Raw genomic sequence first — 14,151 nt, 5'->3', positions numbered from 1 at the left:
AATTTTAGGTGTCTGTATGATTTAGACACACTGTTTTTTTGTTTGTTTATCCTTGGTGATTTGTTTGCAAAACAAATGAGCACAAGGAATGAGAAATTTTAAATACAAATCATCTTTATGCCTGTAGTAATGGGTACTGAACATGTGACATCAGTCCTGTGAGCTAAATTCCTGTATCCAAGCAAACTGAAAAGGAGGGAAAAAAGGTATTTTTCCTGAATGTAAAATTCTTCCATTTTCCACCAGCACTAATAAAGGCTAACTGTTCTGAAAAATCCTGAATGTATTTTTCTATTATTCATATTTTTTTCCTTATGCGAAAGAGAAGCCAGTGCTTCTGGAGACCATTCCGAGTTAACTATTTGATAGAAAATTGATTGATGTAGGAAATGGTCTAGAAAAGCAGTAACTTTTAGCTTTTAAGTGCTCATGAAGCTACAGAGGGAAGTAATTAAAAAGAATTAGACTAAAAATAAATGACTGAAAAATTGTAACGTCATGGGAGAGTGTGAATCAGAATCTGATACCATACTGTATGAGAAAGGTAATATAAAGAAACTATTCATCAGGTTGAAAAGTTTGAGCATTCTAGTGATTTATTTATGAAACTGATGGTAACTGGAGGGTAAGCAAGAGCAAACATGGGTCTCAAATTTAGGATAGTAAGCTGAAGGAAAATTGACATTTATTCCTTAAAAGGTTGGAATCCCTAACACTGTCCTTAAGGCAACACTTTCCTGATTTCTTATCACTGGGTGGAATAAATGCCAAAACCCAAACCATCAAACCCCCAAAAATGGGGGGGGCTGTTGGCATCATCAGTGTAAGACCTTGTGTTCTTAATGGCAGTATCCAGGTCCATCTGAGCATAGAATATGACTTACAAGGTTACTTACAAGAAGTCTTTTTTTTTTACAACTGGAGTCATACAGCAGTTCTAAGTATGGTGGGAAAAATTTAGTCGGAACTTGAGTGACTGTGATGCTGTTTTTAACAGTAGCAGTAGGCCAAAGACCAGGCAGTTGGGTTAACCTTAAGGTTTGGAAAAATTATGTGTACACTCCTACGAACACTTTATTCTGGATAATGACAAAGCCATGAACAATGAAGAAAAGTGGTTCTAGATAGGCTTATAAGCAAACCCAGAACTTATCTTTTGCAAAAAAAAAAAAAATGCTATGTTCTTAAAGTAATGAGTAAGCTTATCAGAGACTCCTCTGATATATGTAACTGTACAGTCAAGGAAAGCAGAACTCTGCTATAGAGGTAAAGAAGAAAGGTAACTATAGCAAGATGGGGGCCAACGCCTTCAGGATGATTTTATCATTAACAACGTTAAACTGGGCAAATGCAACTATAAAAACATATTGACGTAAATTACACTTTTTTTACAGTGTTCATATATTCATACACACTTGTGTAAATATGCATGTAAATGTACATATATTTCTTCTGGCCCCTGGACACTTGCATGTGTATCTATACACATATTTCCCAGCTCATGATGGCATGGTAATGCTACTCAAAATATCTTTTAACATATCAACAAAGTTACAGATGTAGTCTATCAGTGACTCGCATGGGTTATTTAATCTGTTTTACCAGAGTGAAATCATGTGAGCGTTCTGCTGAGAGAAAAATCAAGTGCATCTTAAAACTTGCATTTCCAATTGCTAATGAAAACTGTAGTCTGTTCCAAAGTCTCTTGAAGTAAATACAATTTTTTTCCCCAACTTTACTTTGGATCTGACCCATAAGGAATCTACAGCATGGCATAACACACAAATTTGTGCAAACAGGGAGAGGGAAGGTGACATAAACCTACCTCTGACTCATGGGATTTTGACAGAATCACAGAATCACAGAATGGTAGGGGTTGGAAGGGACCTCTGTGTTTCATCTAGTCCACCCCCCCTGTCGAAGCAGGGTTGCCTACAGTAGGCTGTAGAGGACCTTGTCCAGGCGGGTCTTGAATATCTCCAGAGAAGGAGACTCCACAGCCTCCCTGGGCAGCCTGTTCCAGTGCTCCGTCACCCTCAGAGGGAAGAAGTTCTTCCTCATGTTCAGCTGGAACTTCCTGTGCTTCAGTTTGTGCCCATTGCCCCTTGTCCTGTCGCTGGGTACTACTGAAAAGAGCTTGGCCCCATCCTCCTGACACCCACCCTTGAAATATTTGTAAGCATATATTAGGTCTTCTCGCAGCCTTCTCTTCTTCAGGCTGAACAAGCCCAGCTCCCTCAGCCTTTCCTCGTAGGAGAGATGTTCCAGTCCCCTTACCATCCTTGTAGCCCTGACCTTTAGGAATAACATGTAATCTTAATAACCTGATGCAAAGCAACAAGCAGTAAAAAAGAAAAATTATTTATTGTTTTGCAGAGTAAAAATATGCTCACTGCCAGTTCATAAGGTCACATGTAAGTTATATTTTGTGCTAACACTTTTAAAAAAACCCAATAAATATATTGTCACCATATCTGTATGAGCAAATTGATTTTTTTATAGCAGTTTCCAGTTTAAGATACACTTTCCCTAGCTGAGACTTACACTATTTGCACTGTTTGACTTCTAGCCACCCTACTGTTAAGAATTATTTGACTTTTAAATTTTTTCTAATGACTAATACTCAAATTTACCACATTTTAATTTTAATTTTAATAAGAAATGATCACATGTTGAACTAAATATAATAATATCAATAGACCCAATTATATAAAAAGCAGCTGAGAACCTAGTCTTCCAAAACAAGTTTTTTGTGCACATACGTTTGTATATTGTATGTGTATGTATATATTATAGATGATATATGTAACTGTTTGTACGCGTTATATTTTAAATTAATGCTACCAGTATTTTCCTACTGTTTATTTTTGTAAGCAGCAATAAACCACTATGCTAACTAAAACCGATTATGTAATAGAAGTGATCTCAGAAATTGGAAGTCAATTTTTTCTTCAGAATATTTAGGAATACTTTGATCATAATAACAGGGAAGTCTTCTTCCCTGTAATAAATGTTCCACATTGATAATCAGTATAGTGGAAGGAAGAAACGTATGTTACTAGAAGTCTGAGGTTTTTTAATTTGCTTTTTTATGATGTGGGTTTCATTGTGTGTTTTAGTTTTGATGACTTTTTAAAGCTCGGGGAAAAATCCAAGTGATGCAAAGGTGATCACTCAGCACCTCCCACAAGCAGACTGATGCTCAACCAGTCTCTGAGCAACAGCTATTTTGGAAGACAAAACCCCAGTTTTTATTGTTCAACATGATGATATATGGCATGAAATATCCGTCTGGCCAGTTTGAGCCAGCTGTTCTGGCTGTGTCTTCTCCCAACTTCTTGCCCACACCCAGCCTACTTTCTGGCAGGTGCAGAGTAAGGAACGGAGAAAGCATTGAGCTGGGCAAGCACTGCTCAGCATCAGCCAAAACTTCGGTGTTACCAACACTGTTTTAGTCACAACCCAAAACACAGCACCACACCAGCTCCTATGAAGAAAATTAACTCCGTGCCAGCCAGACTCAGTACACTTCTCTTCTTATCCATCCTGGACATGTATAATGATGATTCATTCTTAGTAGCATTTCCTTATTAATTATTTCCTCTCTAATAGTTTTCCTATTCCCGATTTTTTTTTAATGTTGTCTTTATCTCCGATTTTGTTGACTGTAAAATTCATTCTCAGATAGACCAGAATAATGCTCCTGAATGCAGATAAAAAACCCCAACATACTTACGGTGTTTTCATTAACTGTGCATGCTTCCAGTTGTTGCTGTCTTCATTGACGTTGAACTTCGTGCTGTTTTAACTTAGTTGTCTACACCGTAGCCTTGGGTTTTTTTCCAAGTTTGATGTGGTAATTTAAATTCAAGCAGTATGACTCAGTAGCTCATATTACTTTGTTTATTATGCATTAACTTGTGTTTGTCAAATCTCTGTTTCATCTCCTACCTTTTCCTTCTTGCCTACATTTTCATGTTGAACTCAGACTATGTGTAGAAAGTGGATGCATAAATGATAAGAAAACAGATGAATTAACTTTGATTTTAAATGTGAGTGTATTCACCCTATTTAGAGAATGACTAGTGACCTAAGTGGAATCTCTTCAGGGAAGTCGACTATGGTAGACTAATAGTGAAGATGATCAGAGGGCTGGAGTACCTCTCCTATGAGGACAGGCTGAGGGAGTTGGGGCTGTTCAGCCTGGAGAAGAGAAGGCTCTGGGGTGACCTTATAGCAGCCTTCCAGTACCTGAAAGGAGGCCTACAAGAAGGATGGAGAGGGGCTTTTCACAAGGGTGTGTTGTGATAGGACAAGGCGAAATGGCTGTAAACTAAAAGAGTGCAGATTTAGATTAGATATTAGGAAGAAATTCTTCACCATGAGGGTGGTGAAGCACTGGCACAGGTTGCCCAGAGAAGCTGTGGCTGCCCCCTCCCTGGCAGTGTTCAAGGCCAGGTTGGATGGAGCTCTGAGCAAGCTGGTCTAGTGGAAGGTGTCCCTGCTCATGGCAGGGGGGTTGGAACCAGATGATCTTTAAGGTCCCTTCCAACCCAAACCGTTCTATGATTCTGTTGTACTGCTTCCTTGTGCAATTGGTAGTGCCACCAGTACCTGTATTTTATGTTCTTATAAGCATGTATTAAAAGAAACTAATTTTGCACCCAAAATAGTGCTTCCTAGAAAGTCTTTATCTGCATTTTATAAACATAATTGGGCTATGTAGAACTGGTGGAGTGATGACGTGGAAATTTGTTTGCAGATATGACCTGATTTTCTGTGTAGGGCTGCTTTTGTCTGGGCAATTGTATTGAAGAAGCAGTACCTTGGCTTCCGCTCTGCCAAGCTGACTCTAACTCAGTCTTGTCTGGGTTGGGAACTGAAGGGCAATGCTGCAGCTCCTCCCTAGGAAGCTAGGAACTTCTAGAAAATATGAACTCCTGTACAAAAATGTGGGAGACATCATGTACCCAGGACATAGGGAAGTTCTCAGTGTATTTATTCACATTGACTCTGTACAGGAATTTTCCCCAACTGATCCTTGTGTACAGAGCCTGCAGAGCTACAATCCCAGATTTGGTTAAGCAGTAGCTGGAAGAATTGTTGAAGAAGTATTATGCATTTGTATTTCTCCATATTCAAATGCCTTAATGTAGATAATATCTTACTGCACCTGCACAGAACAAAACAACGTGGTAAAAGACTTCATCTTTGCCTGTGAAAGCTCCTCCTTCTGAAGACTTTTCTTTATGTGCTTATGCAATAGCCTGTTAAAGTTTCTGCTGATGGGCTTTCTCCTGCAATTCTCCTTTAGATTGATAAAAGTCCACAGGGTTTTTCGTGCTGGTATATTACAGCCCTATGCATTTGAAAAACTTATCCTTGATTTTCCATAGGCTCTTCATTTGTCTGGAGGGAAAACACTCCATTCTTACTCCAGTTGTTCATAATATCCATGTCCCATTCTCTCCCCCCACAAGAAATTAACTTTTCTTTTTCCTTTCTTCACCTACATCTGCTTACTATTGATGTATCATACCAGCTCCTGATGAAAAACTCTGTATGTACAAGCTTAAATTTAAGCATGTACTGAGACCCAAATGATATTGAAGCAGGTGTTTAGAGCTAACTCTGAACTTGTCTGATTCAGACTATATATGAACAACTCTGCCTTTAGTGCTTTGGATATTCTGGATTTTCTGCTATAGTATATTGGTGCTCTGTCATAGCAGTAACCCGAACACATATCTTGAATTACGGTATTTTCTTTTCTCAGTTATTCACTACATCTTTGTCCAAAATCTCACTCCAGTTTTGATCATCTCTAGCTCTTTCTATGACACAAAAAGCTGAAATAAACACTTATCATTATTCAGCAGCAGTCACTGTTACAAGACACCCTCAGTTATAAATTGCCTATGTTCTGAGCCATGTATGGCAACAAGTCTGTGCTGATGTTGCAAAGGAAAAGCCTGTTGAGGATCCTGTTGGCTTCCACAGCATTGTCTTGGGTGTAAATTCAGTTGTCTATTATGAGAATGTAGAGAGACCTGAGGATGGTTTATGTTCGCTTTGTTTTCCATTTTAGTGATTTACAGCACACTAACCTCATGCATACTTCAGGGAAGTGGTTCATATTTAATTTCAAAAATGCAAGGGATTATGTGAGACAGAGGGACCAAGATACCGTGGTCACAGAGTCTGAATGGAAGACATTCAGCTGTATGGGGAACAAGTATGGTCAGTTGTTGGATGGTGCTAATTACCAAGATTAAATTTGTTCTGTGATTAGGATACCACTGTTTCAAGACTGTTTAGTAAGTCAGAACTTAATTTTCCTCCTTCAATAGGGTAGAAAGGGTGTGGCAAATTATATGAAGTGGGAACATTATGCTTTCATGGCCAGAGATAATGCTAAGAATGGCTAAAGTCCCTTTCGTGTTCTTTCTCACATGCTGCTCCAACCCCTCTGTTGCTGGATAAATTGACATCTGACGTACTGCAGGCCAGCTGTGGCCCATCAAGTATTATATATCTATATACAGATGTCATAAGTAGTATGACAGGTAAATTTTTTTCAAGCTTCCCGCATGTAGAATGCCCTACTGTAGTAAATTCAGTTGTAGATAATGTAGTGGACTTGCTCCCCACAAGAATTCACTCTGACATCTGGTCATCACTGCAACTTCTAGGGGAAAAAAAACTACTAAAATCCCCTGCATGACACTTCTTCAAGGTCACAGATAAAAGTCAGATGATTTCTGAAATAAAAAAGAGTTTGATGCACAGTATTGTCTGAGGCCTTTTTCAGACTGCCTATAAACCAGGCTGGAATGCAATTCTGTTTAACCAACGTGATTGAAGTCATCCCTTAGACTTACTCACAGGGAGCTTGGACTGGTACATAGCACATGTTTTTTAGGGTGTGTACATAGCACACGTTTTTGAACATGCATAATATTAGTTGTTTCCTTTGTATACCAGAAAATGGAACAGCAATTTTGGCTATTATTTTGCAAATAATTGTGCTGGAAAGATGAATACAAACCAATTACAAATATGCCATTCTTAAGATGGTTCTTGTTTGAAGGCTTTGCTAGCTCTATAGTTGCTTTCAGACTGATCAATTTTACAAATTGTCTTCGTACAAATTAGAGTAAACTGCTAACCTGATTTCCTGATTATTGTCCTTTTATGTTCTTGTGAAGCTTTTAGATTAATTAATTCTTAGAGGAACATAATTTTACAAGCACAGTGGGTGCTTTCTGGAAAGCAATCATTAATCATTACAATGTATGACCTTGATCGTATCTTGTCTTAAAAATATGCTTTTATATTAATCAATAATTAACAGCATCTTGAACTTTGTCCTACATTTAAGACATTATCCCTGTTATTTTCTTGTTCTTCATAAAAGCAAATAAAATACTTGGGAACTTCTCGAGGTACCTTCCTCCAAAGCTGTTTAAATGTCAGAAATAGAAATAGATGATGGAAAGTTAATGTCATAATCTCTGATTATTTAGGTGTATGGGAGACGGTGTTTGAGGCAAAATGTTGTTCTTGTATCAGTGTCAATGCCTATGGATCATGCTAAGCAATGCACCAGACTGCACATTTTTAGTGACACCACTATTCTGCAGCATGGTCTGTGCACTTTTCCCAAATACTTAAGGAGTTCAGCATTCAAACCCAGTTTGACCGTCAGCCTGCAGACTGATTCATTAGCTTTAGCATTATAGCTGCAAACTTGGGATTTTACTGTAATTAAAAGAAATACATAAGTAAGATCTGTTGAAAACGTACAGAGCTGTGTGGATGTAGAATATATGTCTGTGTATCATCTTTCCTGTTTTGGTAGGCAATGTACTGGCAGGCTTTTTCTGACTGAGTGACCTTGAGAAAGCCTCTTAAGATATCTTCTCTCAGCTTCCTTAATTTTTAATAGACATACTGATACCTGCCTGCCTGACACTACTTGTAAGTTGCATCTTCCTTTGCAGTGTATTTTAAGACTTCTGGATGAAAAGGTTTAACTGAAAAGAAAAAGGATGAACGTCTTCTATCTGCCATCCTGACTGAAATCCTCTGGACTTTAGAGCTGACATAGAATATTCCAGAACTAGAAGCACAGACCACTTATTCAGGCTATATTCAAGATTTGTTAGCTTAAAAGTCACAAGAAAATCTTACATCTGTATCCCTAGCTACAGAAACAATGGAGATTTTTTTCTGTGGTGTAATTTTTTTAGTTTTCAAAAAGTTTTTATTAAGGAATCTAGCTTCTCAAGAACTATTAATGGGAAAAAATTGATTTCAATAAATCAAATTCACTTGCAAAAAAACTCTAAGAATTTTTTGTGAAATATCTCCTGTTGAGTTGTCTTGGTTTTAATTAAAAATCAATATGTGGAATTTTGGTCACTTTACAAAGGCCGAGATATTTAAATGGTTCTAACTGGAGTGAAATAAATTTGCGTTTCAGCTCTGCAGCCTTGATCACTGTGCTAAGATGTCCCCTGAAGTCAAATGTAACTCTGTTAGGTACAGAGGGAATGGTTGGTTTCTGAAGGATTTTAATGTAAAACAGTTGCTGTCTGCAGAAAAAGACACTTTTTAAAGTTTGTATTACACATGTTGGTAATCCACAATTTCCCAGATAAATGAAAGCTTTCTAGCTGAAATATATTCTATTCTGATATATCATCCAGGTGTCTCATGAAAACGATATTAGTTGTGAATAATCTTGCTGTCTTCAATGGAACAAGCTCCTTTCCGTGGATTTCCTTTCATATGAAACTCAACAACCATAAACTTGCATGCACATTGCTGTATGAACCTCCAAGAAGAGGACGTTATGATGTTTGAATGCAGGGACTTTCATGGAAGTGGTATCAAGCATGAAACATTACCACTCTTATAATGAGGCAACATGATGTGACTTCCAGAACTGAGCTATTTAGGTTTAGAATGAGCTGGGTTTATTGTTTAGCTAAGCCAGTTAAATGTTGTTTGACAGATTAAAAACAAATGACTACTATGGATATAAACTCAGCTTTTCTAGCATCTTTGTTGTAGTACACTTTTGTGAACATGTAATTAAACTGAAAGGACCCATTCAAGTGTTGAAGACAATAAAAACAGCTGCCCAGACTTTGATCAAGGGACAAGCATATCTGTCTTCAGGCTAGTGACCTAACTGGTTTTAAAAAAAATCCAAAACATTTCCTGTGATTGTTAATCTGGGCTAGGATATGAAAGGGTACGTTGAGAGCTCACGATTTCAGCGTAGAAACTAGCATACAGTGCTACCGAATGGATGCTAGTGTGAGAAACAGAACAAGCTTTGCTTGTTTGAACTTCTTACTACTGTCTTGATATGATTGTTATTATATATTATACTTCTGAAACTAGACTTTTTCAGTGGTTGAAAAATCCTCCACGAAATTAATTTGGGTCCGTTCTTTTAGGAAACAAATTTGTTAGGACAAAAGAGAATTTACTGAACTTAATCCAAGGGTTTTTTTCCTGAACTAGACCTTACATGCGTGCCACGGTACTGTGTGCTATGTAATCCCTCCTCAAGTTCATTGTTACAGGTTCAGTACTCATCAGTCTTAATTCTAAACCACATTTTAATCTTTACAGCATTGTAAAAATACCCATGAGATTTGTGAATGTGTTGCAGGTCACAGTGAATCTGAATCATGGAGTGGAACTACAAAGATTTGTTCTTACTTCTTGACCCATATTTTTGCATGTAATAAAATAACTGCAGTTTCACAGATTATAATTTTGTTATAGTCAATGAAAGTGCGTGTAGTCAGGGAATAGCTCCAGAAAGCCACCAGTATTTTTAGTTTTAGCATTTAGCTCCTCTTTGCCATTGAAGATACCAGACCATTTTGGATAAGGCAGTGAAGGGGAGTGAAAGAGAAATAAGTTATTGCAGAAATCATAGACTGAAAACTAGCCTGTTTCTTTCCCCTTTTATTACATTTTTCCTGCAGCATATACTGTTTGAGAAGTTACGTGGGTGGAAACACAGAATCACAGAATGTTCGGGGTTGGAAGGGACCTCTGTGGGTCATCTAGTCCAACCCCCCTGCCCAAGCAGGGTCGCCTACAGTAGGCTGTAGAGGATCTTGTCCAGGCAGGTCTTGAAGATCTCCAGAAAAGGAGACTCCACAACCTCCCTGGGCAGCCTGTTCCAGGGCTCCGTCACCCTCAGAGGGAAGAAGTTCTTCCTCATGTTCAGACGGAACTTCCTGTGCCTCAGTTTGTGTCCATTGCCCCTTGTCCTGTCGCTGGGCACAAACTGAAAAGAGTTTGGCCCCATCCTCTTGACACCTACCCTTCAGATATTTATAAGTATTTATAAGGTCCCTTCTCAGCCTTCTTCATACACAAAATATGTATGACACGAACACTTCATACACAAAGTATGAATCCTCTCTCTGTCCGTCAGTTCTGTCTCAATTCTCTTGGCTTGGTGTGTTCTTTTCTCAGAGATAATAGTATTTATATTGCCAAACAGCACAGGTTGCCATTTTATCTTGGGCATGGCTGTACTCCCTTATTTCAGTAATATATATAAAAAAAAATGTTCTTTCTTTTCTTTAAATTTTTTATTATTTTTATTATTAGAGTTAGTTATTGCTCAGGTGCGTTCATTATTCAAGTGAAAATGTTCTTACGCTTAAGTCTCTGGACTATATGTCATCAGTGTTATTTTATGTAATGTAACTCTCACAGGCATAATTTTATGGGACTGTCGCTGTTTACACTGTTTCATAAGTTAGCCAGGGCTGAAATGTTATGGAGATGGGTAAAAAAGATGTGTTCTTCAATCAGTTTATTAGGTGAAAAGAAAATATTTGGAACAATGGTTATAAACTACATCTTTAAGAAAGCGGGAAAAAAAGGGAGGATACTCATGCAATGTTAGGAGATGCACAGGTGGAAGCGATTGACTCAGACTTCCTAGAAAACATTCCCTTCTCTCATCCCTTTGAGATGCAGTAAAACAGGATCTTCGCTTTTCCAGTCCTGGGGGAGTTTGCTTCCTGAAGTGCCTTGAGCTACAGTTGCTGGATACCTCAAGGGCATTCAGGAGGGGATGCCTCCATGCCTGTGCTGTGCTTCACTCATGCTTTCCTCAGCATCTGCTGCTACTTACTGGGAACTGGTTGCAGGGCTGGATAGATGTTTAGCCTGGCCTTCAGTAAGGTGGTCCTTGGGAAGCAATTTGAAACTTCTTCATGCTCTGCTTTTTTTTTTTTAATTAAGCTACCCGTTTGGCTGTCTAAAGGGAGATGACAGAGCCTAAACTCAAAAGCCTTATGTTGAAAATCCTCATAAAAGTTTCTTATAAATAATGGCTTTTAGATATAACTAAAGAAGTCTTGTCATGAAAATGCTACAGAAAATGCAAGAAGACCATAGAAACAAAAGCTTTTTAATTAATTAGAAGCGCTTTCGGAATTCGCAGATAACTTCCCCTGGGGACCTTTAAAATATGCATAAAATGCTAGTGTATACAGCATAAAATCTCACAACATATCAACGAGTTTTCTCTTTAGACTCAATGAAGCACAAGAGAGCTCTGAAGGAGTCATCTTGCTGCCAAAATAGTTTTCCAACGCTTTCCTCATGTCTTCTCATTTCATGAGTTCACTGCCTTATGAACAGAATTTGTTCTTTTTTATGTTTTTGTGCTATGAGAAAGGATAAAAGAGTGGAAGCATTCTGATATGTTCCCTGAGGGCTCTCGGGTTTCAAGAATGAACCCCATTTTTTTGGTGTAAGTTAGAATTTTTTTTCCTCTGGCTGAAAACACATCTGCCTCCCCTGACTACTGTGATAAAAACTTTCCACCTGTGTGTCATCCACAAGATTCACTGGGGAATCTGCTGCAGGACCTACATTTCTTGTTGAAGTCCCAGCATTGCAGTTTACAAATTTAACATGCTGTGAGTGAGGAAAACCTGAGAACTGTTCTTCACACAGGTCAGCCTGAGCTAAGCTGCAGCTCTAACCAAAGTAAGCAAAGACTTATCCACCACATCTATATTAGGTAACCTGTAAAATACATTGCTTTAAAAAAACCCAGCAAACAATCCACAAACAGAAAACATGGTGAATATTAAGGCTAAATCGGATAAGTTTGTCTCTCTCTTGTCCTAATGGCTGCTCTCTGGCAGAGCTGCAGGTAGAGTTTTGCATACTGTGTGTCAGATCGGTGAGAGATAATACGTTGTTAGGCCCGTGACCTTCTATGCACTGAAAACATCAGTGTCTTGGTGTTTTTTAGGAAGCTGGTGACTTCAGCTGAGAACACCACAAGAAGTAAAAGAGCTAACGGCACTGTATGGCATGTCTGTTTCCTGCCCATCCCTGCACCAGTCATTCAAAAATGCGGTGGTGTTAATCATCTGGTCTGTTCACTGCTGCTTTGTGTTGGAAGTATGTTTATAAAGTTCTAAAAGGGTTAATGGATATTAATTAGGAATGAGTAATTTGAGTGATAGTACCAGTGTAGCAGCATTTCACCTGGGCTGCTTACATTGCTGAGAAACCCAGGCAGAGTGCCAAGCTAATGTAACTATGTAGGTCTTCTGAAATTTGGATCTTTCTGCAGGATTATACTTTGTGCTAGGTTGAAATCTCCTCACAGATTAAATTATGGTGTGACTGGCTTTACCATATCCGCACAGAGGAGTCAGATGCTACAACAAACAAGCAGGACTAATTTTATGCTGAAAGAGCATCTAATGCATATCAAATTTATCCCATGTTCTGTAATGACATTCCGATTGGCCTTTTACAAGAATACCTCTGGTTGCAAACAGCCTATTGACATAACAGATTATGCAACAATCCATAGTATTTGAATTTTTAAAGATGAAAGCTTCATTAAACTTCTATAAGCTTTTTATAAATGCTTCTTTGAAACAAGGTGTGGGCAAACGTGACAAGTTGTTCTGTCTGCTTTCTGTCTGCCTTGATGTAAAGTAAAGCACAAGTGAATTCAAACAAGTACGTAATACAAAGGCAGTTCAGCAGATTGCTTAAGCTTGCACCTCACTTGAAGTGTGAGTTGTGTCACTGTATTGAATACCAATGAGGACAGAGAAATTATAACACCTGTTAAAGACTACACAGCCTAATCTTCCTCTCTTCTGAGATTGCGCTATCATTCATACATGCATTGTCATTATCATCATCATCATCTCACCCTACAGGGCAGCTGACTTTGGAGCTGTGAAAATGATAGGTAACCAGATATTTCCCACTGTTTGCATTCAGTATTTGTGTAAGAGTATTAGAGTTTGTAATTAATTTCTTGCATTATGTGAAAGGGAGGGCATATCTATAAGGTCACGTATTCAAGGTTAAAACAAGCTGATTTATGATTGCATCATAGTTCATATTTCTTCATACACATTTAATTAGGTAAAACCAATGAAAATATGTTCACAAGTATTCTTTCAGGAATAGATAAATACTAGTTGGTCTCCAACTAAATGCTTTGCATATCGTCTGTAAATATTATACTTTGCATGCAATAAATCTTCATAAGAATTTTATTAAGTATTTTAAAAAGGGATTTATATTTAAAGCCAAGAGGCTCATGTACATCAGCAGAGCTCATTTTCTTTTGAGTGGTACTTAGCTGTGAATACTTGGTATGCAAACTGTAGCATTGTCAGGTGGGAAAGACTGGAGCTTGTTCAATATGATGACATTTATTTAGGAACTTTGTGATGACTGTATCCATAGGGTTATTGGAAGAAAATGATTGTTGTATGATCAGTGTAGAGATAGAAAGTTTTGGGGAAGTTCAGCAAATAATTGTTGAATGCTCTGGATGGAGCACAGAATCAGGTGACAGTTCTGAAAGACAAAAATGCTTAGCAGGAGGAAAGATGCTTTTATGTGATCAGCAGTCTGGGAAATAATGATTGGTGTTACACAAAAATATGTACAGCCTGTGAAAGCGGCAGGGAAAATAGTTTATTTCTCCCCCCCTGAGCCTCCCAATTTCTGTAGAGGAAAATGGAAAATGTGATGATGTTTTCCTCTCTGCTTCCTTGTCATGCAAGTTATAACAGTTTGGAACTAAACAAAATTCAAATTAATATCAACACT

The sequence above is a fragment of the Opisthocomus hoazin genome, chromosome 5 (assembly GCF_030867145.1).
Source record: "Opisthocomus hoazin isolate bOpiHoa1 chromosome 5, bOpiHoa1.hap1, whole genome shotgun sequence".
NCBI lineage: Eukaryota > Metazoa > Chordata > Aves > Opisthocomiformes > Opisthocomidae > Opisthocomus > Opisthocomus hoazin.
Note: the sequence above shows the minus strand (reverse complement) of the source record.